Source organism: Dermacentor silvarum, chromosome 7, assembly GCF_013339745.2.
Source record: "Dermacentor silvarum isolate Dsil-2018 chromosome 7, BIME_Dsil_1.4, whole genome shotgun sequence".
NCBI lineage: Eukaryota > Metazoa > Arthropoda > Arachnida > Ixodida > Ixodidae > Dermacentor > Dermacentor silvarum.
In genome coordinates, this window is record NC_051160.1 from 151,792,034 (window position 1) to 151,811,002 (window position 18,969).

The 18,969-nt window shown below is 49.2% G+C and overlaps 12 non-coding genes across 12 annotated transcripts; all 12 read right to left on the minus strand.

Annotated features, from left to right (window-relative positions):
• Positions 1–1,253: 1,253 nt before the first annotated feature.
• Trnae-uuc (transfer RNA glutamic acid (anticodon UUC)) lies at positions 1,254–1,325 on the minus strand. The gene has a single exon. It is a non-coding gene; the product is annotated as a tRNA-Glu (tRNA).
• Positions 1,326–1,502: 177 nt separating this feature from the next.
• Positions 1,503–1,574, minus strand: Trnae-cuc (transfer RNA glutamic acid (anticodon CUC)). Its single transcript has one exon. It is a non-coding gene; the product is annotated as a tRNA-Glu (tRNA).
• A 5,070-nt stretch (positions 1,575–6,644) lies between these two features.
• On the minus strand, positions 6,645–6,716 carry Trnae-cuc (transfer RNA glutamic acid (anticodon CUC)). Its single transcript has one exon. It is a non-coding gene; the product is annotated as a tRNA-Glu (tRNA).
• Positions 6,717–7,214: 498 nt separating this feature from the next.
• Trnae-cuc (transfer RNA glutamic acid (anticodon CUC)) lies at positions 7,215–7,286 on the minus strand. Its single transcript has one exon. It is a non-coding gene; the product is annotated as a tRNA-Glu (tRNA).
• An 8,623-nt stretch (positions 7,287–15,909) lies between these two features.
• Positions 15,910–15,981, minus strand: Trnae-cuc (transfer RNA glutamic acid (anticodon CUC)). The gene has a single exon. It is a non-coding gene; the product is annotated as a tRNA-Glu (tRNA).
• A 177-nt stretch (positions 15,982–16,158) lies between these two features.
• On the minus strand, positions 16,159–16,230 carry Trnae-cuc (transfer RNA glutamic acid (anticodon CUC)). Its single transcript has one exon. It is a non-coding gene; the product is annotated as a tRNA-Glu (tRNA).
• Positions 16,231–16,408: 178 nt separating this feature from the next.
• On the minus strand, positions 16,409–16,480 carry Trnae-cuc (transfer RNA glutamic acid (anticodon CUC)). The gene has a single exon. It is a non-coding gene; the product is annotated as a tRNA-Glu (tRNA).
• A 177-nt stretch (positions 16,481–16,657) lies between these two features.
• Trnae-cuc (transfer RNA glutamic acid (anticodon CUC)) lies at positions 16,658–16,729 on the minus strand. Its single transcript has one exon. It is a non-coding gene; the product is annotated as a tRNA-Glu (tRNA).
• Positions 16,730–16,906: 177 nt separating this feature from the next.
• On the minus strand, positions 16,907–16,977 carry Trnae-cuc (transfer RNA glutamic acid (anticodon CUC)). Its single transcript has one exon. It is a non-coding gene; the product is annotated as a tRNA-Glu (tRNA).
• Positions 16,978–17,154: 177 nt separating this feature from the next.
• Positions 17,155–17,226, minus strand: Trnae-cuc (transfer RNA glutamic acid (anticodon CUC)). Its single transcript has one exon. It is a non-coding gene; the product is annotated as a tRNA-Glu (tRNA).
• A 177-nt stretch (positions 17,227–17,403) lies between these two features.
• On the minus strand, positions 17,404–17,475 carry Trnae-cuc (transfer RNA glutamic acid (anticodon CUC)). The gene has a single exon. It is a non-coding gene; the product is annotated as a tRNA-Glu (tRNA).
• Positions 17,476–17,900: 425 nt separating this feature from the next.
• On the minus strand, positions 17,901–17,972 carry Trnae-uuc (transfer RNA glutamic acid (anticodon UUC)). The gene has a single exon. It is a non-coding gene; the product is annotated as a tRNA-Glu (tRNA).
• Between the last annotated feature and the right edge of the window lie 997 nt (positions 17,973–18,969).

Here is an 18,969-nt window from a genome sequence, read left to right on the forward strand (position 1 = left end):
ACTAGCAGCCCGGTCCCCGTCGTTGGCAGCATCGCTCTGTTCCATTTCTGATTCATCGTCATCGATTTCGCCTTCACTTGCACCTTCCTTTGCAAGGACAGCTTCCATGTCGACCCGTGCCGGCCCAGTCACTTGCTCAGCAGCTTCGACCACCTTGGCTTCAGCGCCCTCCGGCACTGTCACGGTACTTGTCTTCGCTGACGGCACTTGGTCTCCGGCTCCCTTAGCGGCGTCTTCAGCCTAGACTGCGTCCATCAGATGTTCGGCTGCCACTTCACTCACTGCTGGGCCTGTCGCTGTAGCGTAGGTCTTCCCGCAGTCGGCTTCGACGTGCCCAAAACGTCTGCAACGGGAGCAGCGCGGCACCTTACACTCTCGCCGGACGTGCCCAGTGCCCTGGCAGCGCAAGCACTGCATAGGCCGACCGGCAACGACCACCAAAGCGAGCTCTCCGCCGACGCGGACCTGATGAGGAAGGTCCTCTACTTTGAGACCGCTCTTGAGCTTGAGCAGCACGGTCCTGGTGGTTGACGTCTTGTCCCCCATACCTTGGACGCGCCACCTCACCCGGCTTAACTCCTCCACCTTCCCGAAAGCCGCGAACGCCGTCCGGATGTCCTCTGTCGGCCACGCCGTACAGTAGCCAGTGCAGCCTAAGCTTCACCTGCTGGTCCTGCGGGTCGACGATGACGCACCGTCGTCCCTTCACGTGCAGTTTCTTCAGTGCCACCAGTCGTTTTGTGGCGGTCGCATCCTTGAGGGTTACCCCCCAGATGTGGTTAATCTGGTACGCCCCTATGCATAGCACCTCAGGCAGCATGCCTGTCGGCAGCAGGGCGTCCCTGAAATCCGCGACCTTGTAGGGTCTGGCACGCACATCACCGTGCAAAAACACGGTATTAATCGCCACTCGTCCTTGGGGCAGTTGAGGCAGAATAAACGGGTATTCGTTATCGTTGTCATTGGTCCTGTTACCACGGCCAAAAGTGACCGCTGCCGCTGCCCTTGAAGAGGCCACGATCCCACGAACCGTCACGCTCGGTGGCCGGAAGCAGAATGCCACTAGACCACGCCGGAACGAAGAAACCCGTGCCGCAAGGTTGATTCCGTCAATGCGAATGCTCTGTAATTGGTGATAATCTATAATCTAGAGCAATGAAAAGGAGGGTGAGGTCTCACCGAGAATCGAACTCGGATCGCGGGATTCAAAGTCGGAAGTGCTGACCATTACACCATGAGACCCGAACTAATCATTCCGACGCCGGGAATCGAACCCGGGCCTCCTGGGTGAAAGCCAGGTATCCTAGCCAATAGACCACGCCGGAAAGAAGAAACCCGTGCCGCAAGGTTGATTCCGTCAATGCGAATGCTCCGTAATTGCTGATAATCTATATTCAAGAGCAATAAAAGGAGAGGGAGAGGTGTCACCGAGTTTTGAACTCGGATCGCTGGATTCAAAGTCCAAACTGCTGACCATTACACCATAAGACCGAAACTAAACATTCCGACGCCGGGAATCGAACCCGGGCCTCCTGGGTGAGAGCCAGGTATCCTAGCTACTAGACCACGCCGGATTTTTTTTCTTTATTGCCGATTGTGACAGTGAAAACAACAAAAGTACAAATGTTAACATCAGCCTACTTCGGCTGACGTAGGAGGGATTAAAATCTTTTCATGACAGCCAAGTCTTCGAGGACAGAGATCCATCCGGGCGGTTCAGCTTGCGCCCGATACACTTCCCTAAGGCCCACAACACTTTCAATAAAGTTTTCGCGCGTCGAACGGACGTTAACATCTGCATGTCGCACTTGCATTCGCGTTTTCCACAGACTGTGGAGGCCCAAAAGCATGATTAGGTCAACTGGTACTTCCGCTTCATTTGCGATGGGCAAGAGCCTGATGCCATATGGATCCAGGGGAAAATCTTTTTTGACTGTTCGTTGGAGGACATCCCAATGAAAAATTGGGTCCCAGCAGTCAAGGAACACATGCTCTACTGTCTCAGGCTTTTTGCATAGCAGGCAGTTAGTCGTCCATGGGACGAAAATCCCCTTTTCATGCAGCCACGTCTTAACAGGAAGTGTGTTAGAGTGTAACTTAAAGAAAAAAAGATTCTTAACCGGCATTCCGGATTAACCGGCATTCTCTTGACTAGCTTCAGAACATCTTGTCCTGGGCCTCCACGGTGAGGTAAACGATAAATAGGAATCGGCAACATTGTGTCCACAAGATTCTTATACAGATTTTGTTTCGACCCATTGCACAAGTTCTCAATAGAAAAACTCATATGCAATAGCCGGAAAGAAAGTACAACCTCTCACATGTACCCACTGATAGGCCCATACATACTCTCTCACGATGAAACAACGATTTCTGGGAGATGTCTCTGTAACCTCACTTGGGTAGCAGTCCTCAGAAAAGTATCCCTTTGATCACAGAGGAATATAAAACGCGACACAACTTGACGCAGAAATAAGTGCACAAGTCCAAGCCCTCCCGCCTTAACAGAAAGAAACAAGTTGGTACGACTGATTCTCTCCCAGTTAGACGCCCAAATAAAAACTGCAAAAACGCGGTGCATCTTTTGAATACTGGTCCGTGTTGCACACAAAACATTCATAATGTACCATATTTTGGATACAAGGAAAAGGTTGCAGACGGAGGCGCGCGAAAACATTGATAACTGCCTCCCCTGCCATGCATCTGCTTTCTCCCTCGCCCTTGACACTTGCTCATTCCAACATTCACTTGGTTCTCGATAACACTGAAGGGGGACACCGAGATACTGCGTTGGCAGACAAGACCATCGCAGTCACGCGAAATGATCGGGCATCGTTTCCCAGTCACCATGCCAAAAACCACAGCTCTTATCCCAGTTTATCAGACACCCCGTTCGCTTGCAAAATTCATCAACCCTGTTGATGACTTCAGTAACACTGTATCTGTTCGAACAGAATACTGCAATGTCGTCCGCATAAGCAAGAATTTTGATATGCGCTGATTCTAAACGAAAGCCTGAGATGCGTTCACTTTTGATTACAGCCAAACAGAGTGGCTCTAGGTATGCCGCAAACAGAAGGGGCGACAGTGGGCATCCCGGCCTTACTGACGAACGCACTACCAGCTTGTCTGAAAGGTCACCATTTACATTAATGCGCGTAGTGCAGTTTGCATACGCCATTCTGACACATTCTATGATCACACGTCCTACGTTAGCGTGCTCTAGTATGCAGAAAAGTGTCACAGTTTCGCCCTAAGGGCGAAGCAATGAATGCGATAGCAACACAGCAGTGTCATACGAAGTAAGGTGAGCGGCCTTGGTAGCAATATGAATTGTAGTAAACATGAGCTTATTAAGTAAGCAGGTGTGCTGCGGCGTAAGTAGACCGACATGAAGAGAGACTCGATGACCACGAGAAGGCGCGTGTGAAACGTTGGTGTTGATGAGAAGCGCTTACCGTGGGCAGCGCGTGCGAAGGGACACACCTGTAGTGATGCACTGCCGATCTGGGCAGCATTACATGTGTAGCGTGCGTTGGAAAATGTGGCCCGACTATTACTAACTGAATGAACAAGCGTGGTGTGACCGCGCACAAACAAACATGGATAGATCACACTGAATGACTGCAGCCAACGACTGTCAAAACGCTGGCAGCGAGCGCATACGCCGCGCAGCGGGCGAAGGTACGTGCGGTCTATCGCTTCAACGGAAACTGAGCGGCGAATGCACGGCGCATAAAGGTCACAGCCGTGTGGAGGTAAGAGACGGTGCGGTCGAACGAACGACGAGCGCTGTTGTTGGCAGCGTAGAAGTGCGCCCCCCCCCCCCCCTCCCCGCTCGCTCCGGCGCTGGCATCCCGCTTCCTCGCTTGCGCGTGGGAGAGATAAGAGACTGTGCGGACGAGCGCGGTTGTTGGCAGAGAAGTCCCCCCCCCCCCCCCCCTGCTCCCTCCGGCGCTGGCTTTCCGCTTCCTTGCTTGCGTGTGGGAGATTGAGTGCGTTCGCTCTCCGTGATAGCGCGCGTCCCCGCACGCTTCCGCTGGGGCATACGGCGCGCGGCGACGATTTTATCTATACGGAACCTCATGGCGACGGCGACGGCGACGCCGACGGCAGAAATCCGGTTGAAGTGTCCATATAATTGCCATCGCAATAAAAATAATATCATGTGAGACGCGATCAAAGGCTTTTGCCAGATCTAGTTGCATCATTGCAATTCGATCCCCCAGCGCATCACAGCATTCCAATACCGTACGTGCGACATGTACATTCGTGGCAATGCTTCGTCCCTTGATTCCGCAAGTCTGATGCGGTCCAACCAATTTCGTTATCACGCCCTGTAATCTCTTCGCTAGGACTTTCATGTATATTTTGTAATCAACGTTGGTGAGGATGATCGGGCGATAGGACCCCACCAACAAACGCTTCTCTGGGTCATCTGATTTTGGGATCAACACTATGTGCGATGTGGTGAATGACAGTGGTAATTGCTTTCGCTCATACGCCTCAGTCAATACTCGTAACAGTAACTGAGCGACTATGGTTTTAAATGTCCTGTAAAACTCGGCACCAAGCCCATCAGGTCCTGGAGTTTTACCAGTCTGCAGGTCTTCTATTGCAACTTCAATTTCGTTTTCAGTTATGGGCATCTCAAGACGCTCCTTTACATCGTCCTCAAGTCTTGGCAGGAGAGACAAAAAATCACAACAGAAAGCACCACCCATCTCTCTCGCATGGCCAAGAAGGTCGCTGAAGTACTCTTTAAATACGTGCTGGATTACATTAGCATCGCTTGAAATTTCATCACCATTTCTTATCTGCCTGATTTGTTTTTGGCAGGCGTATCGTTTTTCATCTGTTAAAGCTCGCTTCGTTGGTGTTTCACCGGCCCACAGTTTCTGTGCTCTTGCGCGTATAACTGCTGATTTATACCTTTCAGTGTCTATTCTTTCAAGCTGGCTTTTCACATCCCTTATATCTTTCGTATACTTCCCAGGCTCGGTACTATCCATGCTTATTAAGAACTGCAGTTGCTCGCGTGCTGCTTTTTCCTCTTGCTTTTCTTTGTGTCGGTTGGAGCAGCTCTTTTCTATGGCTTTACTTTTTAGCCACTCCTTGAAGTCTTCCCACTGAACGGCAAAAATACTGGGCCGCTCCTCGAGCAGCTTCTGCATCTCATCTGCAATGCCATTTACAAATCCCTCGTCCTCAAAAAGTTTAGCGTTGAATTTCCAGAGATTACAGTTGAAGCGCGTACCCCTTTCTTTCGCACCAAAACTTGCGATCACCAGGCAATGATCGCTAAAAGACACAGGTTCAACTTTGTAATCTGTGCAAAGGGGTACAAGCTCAACGGATGCATAAATCCTATCTAGTCTGGCATGGCTATCTCGTTGAAAGTGCGTGTATTGCGGTCTGTTCCCGTAGGTGAATATGCTGCCAATATCCTCTAAGCTATTGTCATGAACCAGACCGTTTAACCATTGTGCGCTCCTATCACGCACAGGCGTACCCTTCACTCGATCGGCAGCGGCACACACACACAGTTGAAATCACCCACGAGCAACAGCAGTTTGTCACGAACAATGTAGGACTCTAGACGGTTAAAAAAAATCGCTGCGTTCAGAGTGAACATTTGGTGAATACACTCATATAATGCGCCAACAAAACTTCGAAAAGGAAAAGTCTATAACGAGAAGGCGATCACTTGGGCAAGAAAAAATTGACTCCACGATAATGCATAAACTATTGCGGAGAAACAGGACGCACCCACCCGATGTTCTAACAGAATGGCAAACACAGACATTGAAGTGTGCACGAAAGGTGGACACCATACGCTCAGTAAATTCTTCGCTGTCAATATTCGTCTCTTGGACGGCTACGATGTCCAGCGCGTTGTCAGCGAGAAGACGATTAAGTTGACATTGACGCCTTTGTGCACCAAGGCCCCTGACATTCACAGTCGCTACGCGTAATGCTACGTCCAGTTTCATCGCCATGCGTTAGGAAAAGAGACCTGTGACATACATTGAACACCATACTTGGTCCCGCCGGGAGCACTGTACGGCGTCGCCCTTCCTTGGGTCGGCGTGCAGGCGTCGGGAAAACCGGCAGGCATTCCTTCGCCGGCAGTTCCAAACCGGTGCACACTGTCTAGTGGATACACTTGCCGCCACAACCGGGGAAGAACCACACACGCACCCACTGACACCCGCACAGGAACACATTGCAAGACTACGGAGGCGGTTTGTCCGCCTGCCGTGTCTCGGCCGCTAATTTGGGCCGCGGTTTTAAAGTAGAGCGCCGAATTCCTAGGGTTTTTGGCGGCGGCTCGTCACTGCCACCCCCTGGTTCTGGCTTTTTACCGACGAACTCCTGGTGGGAGCGCTTCCCAGCTGTCAGGGCGGTAGCCTCCTGGCTGAAATCCATGGTCTCAGGGTTCCTAGGCTCCACGTTGTCGGGAGTTTTGGATGAAACTGTCGTCGTATCCTCTAGCTTGCCTTCGCATTGCGGCTGAACCTCACGTTGCACTTCTACGGCCGCCGCTACTGCATTGGACGTCGTCGCACTATGCTTAGTCAGCGGCGTCAACGTAGGCCCATCCCGAGTCGCTGGTTGCCCAGTTTCCGACGCCAAACTAAACTTTCCGACGCCGGGAATCGAACCCGGGCCTCCTGGGTGAGAGCCAGGTATCCTTGCCACTAAACCACGCCGGAACGAAGAAACCCGTGCCGCAAGGTTGATTCCGTCAATGCGAATACTCCGTAATTGCTGATAATCTATAATCCAGAGCAATAAAAAGAGAGGGAGAGGTGTCAGCGAGTTTTAAACTCGCTGACACCTCTCCTGACACCTCTGCTGACAATGGTCAGCAGTGCAAACTGCTGACCATTACACCATGAGACCCAAACTAAATATTCCGACGCCGGGAATCGAACCCGGGCCTCCTGGGTTCGATTCCCGGCGAACCCAGGAGGCCCTGGGTTCGGCGAACCCTGTCTAGTGGCCAGGTATCCTAGCCACTAGACAACACCGGAACGAAGAAACCCGTGCCGCAAGGTTGATTCCGTCAATGCGAATGCTCCGTAATTGCTGATAATCTATAATACAGAGCAATAAAAAGAGAGGGAGAGGTGTCAGCGAGTTTTGAACTCGGATCGTTGGATTCAAAGTGAAAACTGCTGACCATTACACCATGAGACCCAAACTAAACATTCCGACGCCGGGAATCGAACCCGGGCCTCCTGGGTGAGAGCCAGGTATCCTAGCCACTAGACCACGCCGGAACGAAGAAACCCGTGCCGCAAGGTTGATTCCGTCAATGCGAATACTCCGTAATTGCTGATAATCTATAATCCAGAGCAATAAAAAGAAAGGGAGAGGTGTCAGCGAGTTTTGAACTCGGATCGTTGGATTCAAAGTGCAAACTGCTGACCATTACACCATGAGACCCAAACTAAATATTCCGACGCCGGGAATCGAACCCGGGCCTACTGGGTGAGAGCCAGGTATCCTAGCCACTAGACAACGCCGGATTTTTTTTTTATTCGCTTGAAGGTACAGTCAACCACAAAGTTTGCGGACCACGCGAGCGCGTGCCAGACTGCCTATCCGCGCCACCTAGCGGTACGCCACCTAGCGGCGACAGGGGCGCTCACCCGGATATGAGCCCTCTTGGTACTCGCCTGCCTGTTAATTTTTTATTCCCGTGCATGACATTGTTAGTTCGTTGTGTTGACGCAGAGCGCTGTCTGCGATAAAACCGCCACATATCTGGCTTGATAGCAGTATCGGAGCAATCACTGCAACCTTTGTCGACTGGTGTGCCAGTGGGTAGATAAGTTTCACGAAGCGCTGCGACGATTTTTTTACGCGACGTTTACTGGCGCACTTTGGTTGGCAGCATCTTGGTCCAATGAGTGTTGCTGCTTCTGCGTCTTGAGAGAAAGGGTAGGGAGGTGTTTCACTGTCATCAAAAATAAAGAAAAAGCGGATGCATAGAAAATTTTCTTTCACACATAGGCGCATCTTCGCATCAGTCGCTGAAAACGTAGTAGACTTGCTTCAGGCCACGTGGTGATTTCCTATTTGGAAAGATGCCGCTGCGTGTTCCACTTGACGAAAGAAGGCACATTGTGCGTTTATTTATAGAGGGAATACCTCAGCGCGAAATCTGCCGCCGAACCAACAGGAGCCGGACTGCCGTGAATAGGATTATTCAAGCTTTCCGCGACGATGACAGATTCACAGATATGGAGCGCAGTGGGCGTCCAAGGGCCACGACTGAGGAAGAGGACCGCCGGATTACGGCCGCCATCGTGGCTGATCCTTTTCAAAGTGAAGAGGATATCCGAGAAGCGCTCTCGCTCACGGTATCGTCTGAGACTGTAAGAAGAAGGCTGAGTGAGCTTGGCCTGCAGTCTTTCGTAGCAGCACAGAAGCCCTGCCTCTCAGACAGCCAGCTACAAGAACGACTCATGTTCGCTACAGCAATGAAAGATTGGACAACAGAGAAATGGGGCGATGTCATCTTTAGCGACGAGTCAACTTTTTCCACGCGCTGGGACCAACGGAAGCGGGTTTGGCGTCCACTAAACTGCAGGTGTGTTTACAGTGTATTGGCAGTTAATTCACGAAGCTAATTCTGCATCACAACATGTTTCACGTAAAATGAGCTTTTGGACATTACGAGATTTTTCTGTAGTGGTATTATGTTGAAAACATTAACGATTGTTTCATAGTACTACTTACTCTGAAGCTAATTAAAAGCTGCCAGTGGGTCTTTCAGTACTATCTAATGATGTTTGCACGTTTTCTATTGCAACTCTATAACAGCATTATAAAGTTCATACGCAAGAGGAATCACAAGATTTTTAGACGCGCCGCTGGAACCCAATTGTATGCTATTTCTTGCAGATATCTGCCTAATTACACACAGAGTGTTCTATCCAGTGGACGGTGTTCCGTGAGCTTGTGGGGAGCAATCAGCAAAGATGGCCTTGGTCCCCTTGTGCGTCTGGAAGGGCCCTTCACTGCGTCACGGTACTGCGACGTCATCACTAGACACCTCGTTCCGTATGCGCGGGACGGTCCCTTCAGCGACGGCTGCTATTTTTTTCAACACGACCGCAGCCCGATCCATAAAGCACGTATCGTCCAGTCATTGCTAGAAGAACATGTTGTTTGCCAGCTTGAGTGGCCTCCATGTGGCGCCGACTTGAATCCCATAGAAAATGTCTGGGGCATGTTGAAGAAACGGCTGTCCACACGAGCCAACCGCGGCCGCACGGCCGATACGCTGTGGCAAGCGATCGCACAAGAATGGGAAAGCCTGCGCGGTCGACCGGAGATTACTGAATCTTTGTACGAGTCGATGCCCACACGCATCAATAAGGTGCTAGAAAACGGCGGACATTTCACTTCCTACTAGATCATTGAGAGACCTATGTTTCATGACACTTCTGTAAATGTCTTGTGAATAAATTCATCCCCTTCAGACACGAATTATGATGCACTGTCTGCAAATGCGTCAAATCCGCATGGCATCATTTCAAGACGCTCACTATTACATTCCAAGAAAGAAGACGAAGCAATGTGCTGTTTTGTGCGAGTTTCAGTAAAAAAAATTAATTATCGTATAACTCATTATCTAATTATTCTGAAATCCGGCAGCTTCAATGCTTGCATAAAAAGAATCAACTATTAGGCCCGAAACGCATGCACACTAGCTTTTTCGGTTGTATTCGTGTCGACCGGAGAAAAAAAATACTCTTGACGTTGGTCTTGGAACGCGGCACGTCGAACGATTGTCTAACATGGTAGTGTCTCCAGCAAAGTGATCATCTGCAGCAATACGCAGGACAATGAAGTTAACTGACCGCTAGTTGTCCCATCAGGAAGCGGACACGAATGTGCACACTGAGTTTTAGGTCATTTGAAGAAACACGTGGCGTGGGACGCGCCTCCGAAGTTCGAGTGCCCAAACGAGGACGCCGTGTCGCAAAGGGTTATAAAAAGAGTCATCGCACCCGATTATTTCTTATTTTTCTAAATGTAACCACTATAGCAGCGCGGTGGTTCGGGCTTTGCGCTGCAAAACGTGGGCGCAGGCGATCAAATCCCGGCCGCTACTGTCACTTAGCGATGGGGGAGGAACGGAAAAATTCTGCCTACTGACTAAGCATCTGTGTCCCATGGCTGCCTCACCGCTCACTCACGCACTCACGAAAAAAAAAAAGAACAGCGTGGCTACGTGAAAATAGAACTGATAACAGCCGAAGAATACGCTGTCTGATTACTTGTACTGATATTCTGCTCTCAAAATATAAGCAAGTAGCCCTGGCTAACAAAGAGCGCGTCACGTTGAAAGAGATAGGTAGAAAATATTTGCGCACAGTGCGAAAATAGACAGGCCATAGATTTAAGGAGGGATGCGTCTTCAACGTAGCGCTGCTGTCGATCGCTGGTGACGTAGCGGAAGTGTCGCGAAGAGGCTCTTGGCCACGCGCTCGCGTGGTCCGCAAACTTTTGTGGTTGACTGTACATCATGTACAAAGCACAACAGAAGGACAAAACACTGTACAGAAATAATGACAAGGAATAATGTTACAATAACGCCAAGCACACTTTGCTTGGCGTGGGATGATTAAAAGTGCTTTAATGAGATGAGGTCATTGAGAACGGGTAACCATTCCGGCGGATCTTCGCCTGCACAATATACATCCCTCGTGTACGCTATACTTTCTATAAAGTATTCCCTAGCTGGGCGTGCGTTTACATCCGCATGCCTCACTGCCATACGCGTCTTCCATATTGCGTGCATGCTCAACAACATAAACATATCATACGGTATGTCACTTTCACACTGAACCGGCAAAGAACGAATTCCGTATGGCGTTATAGGGAGATCTTTCTTTAATGTTCGCTGCAGGATGTCCCAGTGAAATACAGCATCCCAACAGTCCAAAAAGATGTGATCTATACTCTCCGGCTTACGGCATAAAAGACAATTAATACTCCAAGGAACAAATAGTCCCTTTTCCTGCAACCATGGTTTCACTGGCAGTGTACCCGTGTGTAGTTGAAAAAAAAAAGGTCTTGGCTGATGGGCGTACTGGCATTCGTTTGATTCGCTTAAAAACATCTTTCCGTGTCCGATCCCATACATCATTCGATACATGGGTACTGGCATCATTACGTCGATAAGATCTTTATAGAGCCGCTTTTTTTTTTACTGCGCACAAGTACTGCAGAGAAAAACGAACTTTTAGTATATTGAACGCCAACACTACTTCGCGTAGATAACCACGTATACCAGTACGCCCTGCAGAAGAAGAAGATACTATGAACTCTGGTAAATAACAGCATAATATAACTTGTAACATAGTGCGCAAGAATGGATGACTCTGATCGCGTAAGAAAATAAACCGTGACACAATCTGCCTTAAAAACAAATGGGCCAATCCCAGCCCACCAGCGTTCACTGGTCGAAAAAGATTTGTACGACTCGTACGTTCCCATTGGGAGCCCCAAACAAAAGTGGCAAAGACTCTGTGTATCTTCTGAATGTTTAACCTATTCATGCACAGCACGTGAAGCACGTACCAAACTTTCGCCGCTAAGAACATATTGCAGACTGTTGACCGTGTGAATATCGAGAAGTTTTTTCCTCCCCACTTATTTGTTTTCTCCTTCAACACTTCTGTTTCATCCTTCCAGTATTCATTGGGATCTTTATATCGCTCCAGTGGCACACTGAGATACTTCGTCGGCATGGTCCGCCATCTGACATTTTCATAGAAGTCTGGCATTGCCTCCCAGGTGCCATGCCATAAACCTACACACTTATCCCAGTTTATTGCACTACCGGACCATATGCAGTACTTGTCGGCTACTTTCACAGCTTCGCTAATACTTTACCTATCTTCACAGAAAACGGCAATATCATCAGCATAGGACAAAAGTTTGATCTCCGCCATCATAAGCTTAAAACCTCGTACTTTGTTATTGTGAATTATGCTCAAACAAAAAGGCTCTAAATAAATAGCAAACAACAATGGGGAATTTGGACACCCTTGACGGACGCTCCTGGCAATTTGAAAACTTTCGGTGACTTCTTTGTTAATTACAATGTTAGCCTCACAATTTCTATACGACATTTTCACACCATCTAAGACAATATTCCCGACATTTACGTGTTCCAATAGGGAAAAAAGTACGTCATGAACAACACGATCAAAAGCCTTCTCGAGATCTAGTTGTAACATCGCTACTTGTCTGTCCCATGCATCACAGCATTCGAGGATGCTCCTCGCTGTGTGAATGTTCGTTCCTATTGTTCGGCCCTTTATGCCGCACGTTTGGTGAGGACCTACGATTAACTTTATTACAGTCTGCAATCTCTTTGCTAGCACCTTCATGAACACCTTGTAATCGACATTAGTGAGGCTTATAGGACGGTAAGCACTCACAGATAAAAGCTTCACTGGATCGTCACTTTTTGGTATCAGTACAATATGCGACCTCCTAAAGGATGGTGGTGCTTCGTTTATTTCGTACGCCTCAGTGAAGAGCTGAAAAAGAGCCCTCGAGAGTTCATGCTTAAATGCCTTGTAAAAAGCAGCCCCAAGGTCATCTGGACCAGGCGTTTTACCTTCACTTAAATCATCTATTGCTCTTTCTATTTCAATTAAGCTAATTGGAATTTCAAGGCGTGACCTGGTTTCGTTATCTAAAGTGGGCATCAGCGACAAGAATTCACTGTCTAAAGAGGCCTCGCTTTTACCGCTGCTTCCAAGCAATCCTTTGTAATAATCTACAAACGCTTGTTGTATTTTTAGTTTGTCCCTTGTAGTCTCCTCGCCGTATTTTATCTGTTTTATTTCCTTACGTGAAGCATACCGAGTCTCTTCGCTCATGGATCGTTTCGCCGGTGTTTCGCCAAGCCAGAGATGTTCTGCGCGTGCGCGTATAACTGCGCCTCTGTATTTTTCTGTATCCATTATCTCGAGCTGATTCTTTATTTTTCTTATTTCGTCAGAGAAACTGCCTGGCTGCGCACTCTCGACTGACAACAAGAATTCCAACTGACACTGTAGTTCCTTTTCTTTTTTCATTCCGGCGTAATGTTGAAGATCGCTCGATAGCTGTAATTTTAACTTCTTCCTTAAACCGCTCCCAGGCTTCAACGAATCTCCCCGACTGTAACAAGTGTAATTTTTCTATAAGTACTTTTACTTCGTCAACAAAAACTGTATCGTTAAGTAATTTGTTGTTGAATTTCCATAATTTCCACGAAAAACGTGACCTAATGTTTTTTACTCCTATTGAAAACATAACTACGCTGTGGTCGCTAAACGATACCGGTTTAACATCATAACTGTTGCAAAGTGGTACGAGCACATCTGACACGTATACTCTGTCTAAACGGGAGTGGCAATCACGTTGGAAATGGGTATAGACAGGACCACATCCATTTTGCAGTACATTTCCAACATCCTCTAAGCCGCACTCTTGCAAAATCGTAGATAAGAACAAAGCACTTTGATCCCGAACAGGCAATCCCCTGTTCCTATCTTCCTTTAGGCACACGCAGTTAAAATCACCCAGCAACACCACGTTCTTTTCACATTTTAAATATGGTTCAACACTTGCAAAAAACCTATGTCGATCTTTAACATTATTTGGTGCATATACACAGATGATCCGCCATTTCTGAAACAATAACAGAAAATCGCAAATGACAAGTCGGCCGTCTTCACTACTATAAACATATTCTTCCACAACACCTAAAGAATTTCGCAAGAATATCGCACAGCCACCAGAGGTGCCAACTGAATGACACACGCAAACATTGTAAGAAGTCCTAAAAGGTTCGACCATGCGATCCGTTTGCTCCTGACTTTCGACCTTCGTCTCCTGAACTGCTATCAAATCAAGGTCATACTCTCGGAACAGACGACTGATCTGGTATTGCTTTCGTCTAGACCGTAGGCCACAAACGTTGAAAGTGGCTACGCGTAACGCTCTTCTAGTTTGCGAAGTCTGCGTGCATGTTGGAACGGACCGCATGGTTCTTACCTCACACATAGACCCGGCGTTGACTGCAGCCGCCGCTGAGAGACTTGCGGGTATACACGTACACGGCGTGCACCCGCCACACCCTTCACATAATGCAGAAGCCATACTAGCCGTGTCCTTTTAGGTCTATAGTTTCGCGGCCCCTAGTTGAAGCACAACCCTCGGTGCTACGAAGGTGGCTTCGCCGGCGGTCGGGTGCCCGCGCTGACGTTAGGCTTGGGCTTGGTGGTGAGTCGCCGGCCCGAGGCCACTTTCGCCGCCGGCTCCCCTCCGGGCTCCGCGCCTTGTATGTCGCAGTCACCTGCGACATCATCAATCGGTCGCTTTGCAGGTGCGCCACTGACACCTGTACTCCCGACGTCCATGTCTTCCAGCTGGCTGTTCGACGCGTCGGAAAATTTTTCCTCGTCGTCATTTTTGTCCACCGGTGCTTCGTTGTCAGCCTTGGGTGTTTCATTAAGACGCCTGACTTCTTCCTCGTGGACCACTCGGTTTTGTTTTTCCGTCGGTGTTTTCGAGAGGGGCGTGTACACGGGACCCCCTCTTCCGCTGCTGGCTGCTTCTTCGGCGTCAACTTGGTCCATTGTGTGCTCCGCGACACGGTCGCTTGTCACAGGGCCTGCCACACTGGCGTATGTCTGAGCGCACTCGTTGTCTTCATGACCAAAGCGCCTGCATTTACTACACCGGGGTATGCGACAGTCGCGTCGGATGTGCCTCGTTCGACGACATCGCAAGCACAGTGGCGCACGCCCGGGCACAATCAAGAGCCTGTTGATACCACCCACTCGAAGCTGGTGTGGCAGATCCTCGATAGTCACTCCGGTTTTGAGTTCCAGAGTTACGGTGCGAGTAGATGTTCCCTTGTCCGTGATACCATTGACGCGCCAACGCTCCTTTGATACTTCAGTCACCTTCCCATAAGCCGCAAACACGGTGCGCACATCTTCATCTGGTACGTAATGCAAAAGCCAATGAAGCTTTAGCCTGACGTCCTGCTTGTTTGGGTCAATAAGCAGGCATCGCCTTTCCTTTAACTTGACGTCGTCAACCGCAAGCATCTTCTTCATTGCTTCTGGTGTGCTGAAGGTCACCGCCCAGACGTGATTCATCTAGAAGGCCCCTAAGGCAAGCACCTCGGGCAGCATTCCCAGACGAACCATCGTATCGCGGACGTCTTCCACACGGTAAGGTCTCACCCTGATGTCTCCGTGAAGAAAAACAGTATTTGTAACACACGCACCTTTGGGTAGCTGCGGCAAAATGACTTCATAACCCTGGTTTTCTTCAGCAAAAAACCTGTTTCCGCGACCCATGTGGGCCGCAATATCCGCTCCATCGGAGCTCATGATGACACAACCGTTCGCTAGCGCGTCCGGAAATGGAATCCTAGACAACGCCGGAACGAAGAAACCCGTGCCGCAAGGTTGATTCCGTCAATGCGAATGCTCCGTAATTGCTGATAATCTATAATCCAGAGCAATAAAAAGAGAGGGAGAGGTGTCAGCGAGTTTTGAACTCGGATCGTTGGATTCAAAGTGCAAACTGCTGACCATTACACCATGAGACCCAAACTAAACATTCCGACGCCGGGAGTCGAGCCCGGTCCTCCTGGGTGAGAGCCAGGTATCCTAGCCACTAGACCACGCCGGAACGAAGAAACCCGTGCCGCAAGGATGATTCCGTCAATGCGAATGCTGCGTAATTGCTGATAATCTATAATCCAGAGCAATAAAAAGAGAGGGAGAGGTGTCAGCGAGTTTTGACCTCGGATCGTTGGATTCAAAGTGCAAACTGCTGACCATTACACCATGAGACCCAAACTAAACATTCCGACGCCGGGAATCGAACCCGGGCCTCCTGGGTGAGAGCCAGGTATCCTAGCCACTAGACCACGCCGGAACGATGAAACCCGTGCCGCAAGGATGATTCCGTCAATGCGAATGCTCCGTAATTGCTGATAATCTATAATCCAGAGCAATAAAAAGAGAGGGAGAGGTGTCAGCGAGTTTTGAACTCGGATCGTTGGATTCAAAGTGCAAACTGCTGACCATTACACCATGAGACCCAAACTAAACATTCCGACGCCGGGAATCGAACCCGGGCCTCCTGGGTGAGAGCCAGGTATCCTAGCCACTAGACCACGCCGGAACGAATGAAACCCGTGCCGCAAGGATGATTCCGTCAATGCGAATGCTCCGTAATTGCTGATAATCTATAATCCAGAGCAATAAAAAGAGAGGGAGAGGTGTCAGCGAGTTTTGAACTCGGATCGTTGGATTCAAAGTGCAAACTGCTGACCATTACACCATGAGACCCAAACTAAACATTCCGACGCCGGGAATCGAACCCGGGCCTCCTGGGTGAGAGCCAGGTATCCTAGCCACTAGACCACGCCGGAACGATGAAACCCGTGCCGCAAGGATGATTCCGTCAATGCGAATGCTCCGTAATTGCTGATAATCTATAATCCAGAGCAATAAAAAGAGAGGGAGAGGTGTCAGCGAGTTTTGACCTCGGATCGTTGGATTCAAAGTGCAAACTGCTGACCATTACACCATGAGACCCAAACTAAACATTCCGACGCCGGGAATCGAACCCGGGCCTCCTGGGTGAGAGCCAGGTATCCTAGCCACTAGACCACGCCGGAACGATGAAACCCGTGCCGCAAGGTTGATTCCGTCAATGCGAATGCTCCGTAATTGCTGATAATCTATAATCCAGAGCAATAAAAAGAGAGGGAGAGGTGTCAGCGAGTTTTGAACTCGGATCGTTGGATTCAAAGTGCAAACTGCTGACCATTACACCATGAGACCCAAACTAAACATTCCGACGCCGGGAATCGAACCCGGCCTCCTGGGTGAGAGCCAGGTATCCTAGCCACTAGACCACGCCGGAACGAAGAAACCCGTGCCGCAAGGATTGATTCCGTCAATGCGAATGCTCCGTAATTGCTGATAATCTATAATCCAGAGCAATAAAAGAGAGGGAGAGGTGTCAGCGAGTTTTGACCTCGGATCGTTGGATTCAAAGTGCAAACTGCTGACCATTACACCATGAGACCCAAACTAAACATTCCGACGCCGGGAATCGAACCCGGGCCTCCTGGGTGAGAGCCAGGTATCCTAGCCACTAGACCACGCCGGAACGAAGAAACCCGTGCCGCAAGGTTGATTCCGTCAATGCGAATGCTCCGTAATTGCTGATAATCTATAATCCAGAGCAATAAAAAGAGAGGGAGAGGTGTCAGCGAGTTTTGAACTCGGATCGTTGGATTCAAAGTGCAAACTGCTGACCATTACACCATGAGACCCAAACTAAACATTCCGACGCCGGGAATCGAACCCGGGCCTCCTGGGTGAGAGCCAGGTATCCTAGCCACTAGACCACGCCGGAACGAAGAAACCCGTGCCGCAAGGATGATTCCGTCAATGCGAATGCTCCGTAATTGCTGATAATCTATAATCCAGAGCAATAAAAAGAGAGGGAGAGGTGTCAGCGAGTTTTGAACTCGGATCGTTGGATTCAAAGTGCAAACTGCTGACCATTACACCATGAGACCCAAACTAAACATTCCGACGCCGGGAATCGAGCCCGGCCTCCTGGGTGAGAGCCAGGTATCCTAGCCCATAGACCACGCCGGAACGAAGAAACCCGTGCCGCAAGGTTTATTCCGTCAATGCGAATGCTCCGTAATTGCTGATAATCTATAATCCAGAGCAATAAAAAGAGAGGGAGCGGTGTCAGCGAGTTTTGAGCTCGGATCGTTGGATTCAAAGTGCAAACTGCTGACCATTACACCATGAGACCCAAACTAAACATTCCGACGCCGGGAATCGAACCCGAGCCTCCTGGGTGAAAGCCAGGTATCCTAGCCAATAGACCACGCCGGAACGAAGAAACCCGTGCCGCAAGGTTTGATTCCGTCAATGCGAATGCTCCGTAATTGCTGATAATCTATAATCCAGAGCAATAAAAAGAGAGGGAGCGGTGTCAGCGAGTTTTGAACTCGGATCGCTGGATTCAAAGTCCAAACTGCTGACCATTACACCATGAGACCCAAACTAAACATTCCGACGCCGGGAATCGTACCCGGGCCTCCTGGGTGAGAGCCAGGTATCCTAGGCACTAGACCACGCCGGATTTTTTTTCTTTATTACCGGTTTGCCACTTACAAACACACAACTCATACAGACAAGGATACAATTATAATAAAATACGCGTGAGCCTTTTCATGGCTCGAGTGGGAGGCTAAAATGGCCTCAGATAAGCCAGCTTATCAAGAACAGGTAACCAATCCGGTGGGTCTCTCTGGATTTTGAGAACATCTCGTACGTACACACAGTGTTCAATGAAGTTTTGCACTGCCGATCGTGCGTTTATATCCGCATTCCTGACCGCCATCCTCGTTTTCCATACACTGTGCAAGCACAACAGCATTAGCATGTCACATGGCACGTCCTCTGTATCTGCGCATGGCAAAAATCTGATACCAAAGGGTGATACTGGCAACTCCTTCTTGACTGTCCGCTGAAGAATGTCCCACAGGAAAACAGCATCGTGACAGTCCAGAAAGATGTGCTCTATCGTTTCGGTCTTCTGGCATATCAAACAGTGCAATCCCAATGGAACCAAGATACCTTTACTTTCCAGCCACGGTTTTACAGGGAGCGTGCCTGTGTGCAGTTGAAAAAAAAAGGTTTTTGATGACGCTCTAACTGGCATTTTCCGAACTCGTTTTAAAACGTCACGTTCTTGTCCTAGTTGATAGATGGAGCGGTACAACGGTATTGGCAAAAATACATCGAGTAGATCTTTGTATAATCATTTACGCGCAACTGTGCCCAGGTATTCTAAGGAAAATCGCGACTTCAGTACTTGATAAGCTGA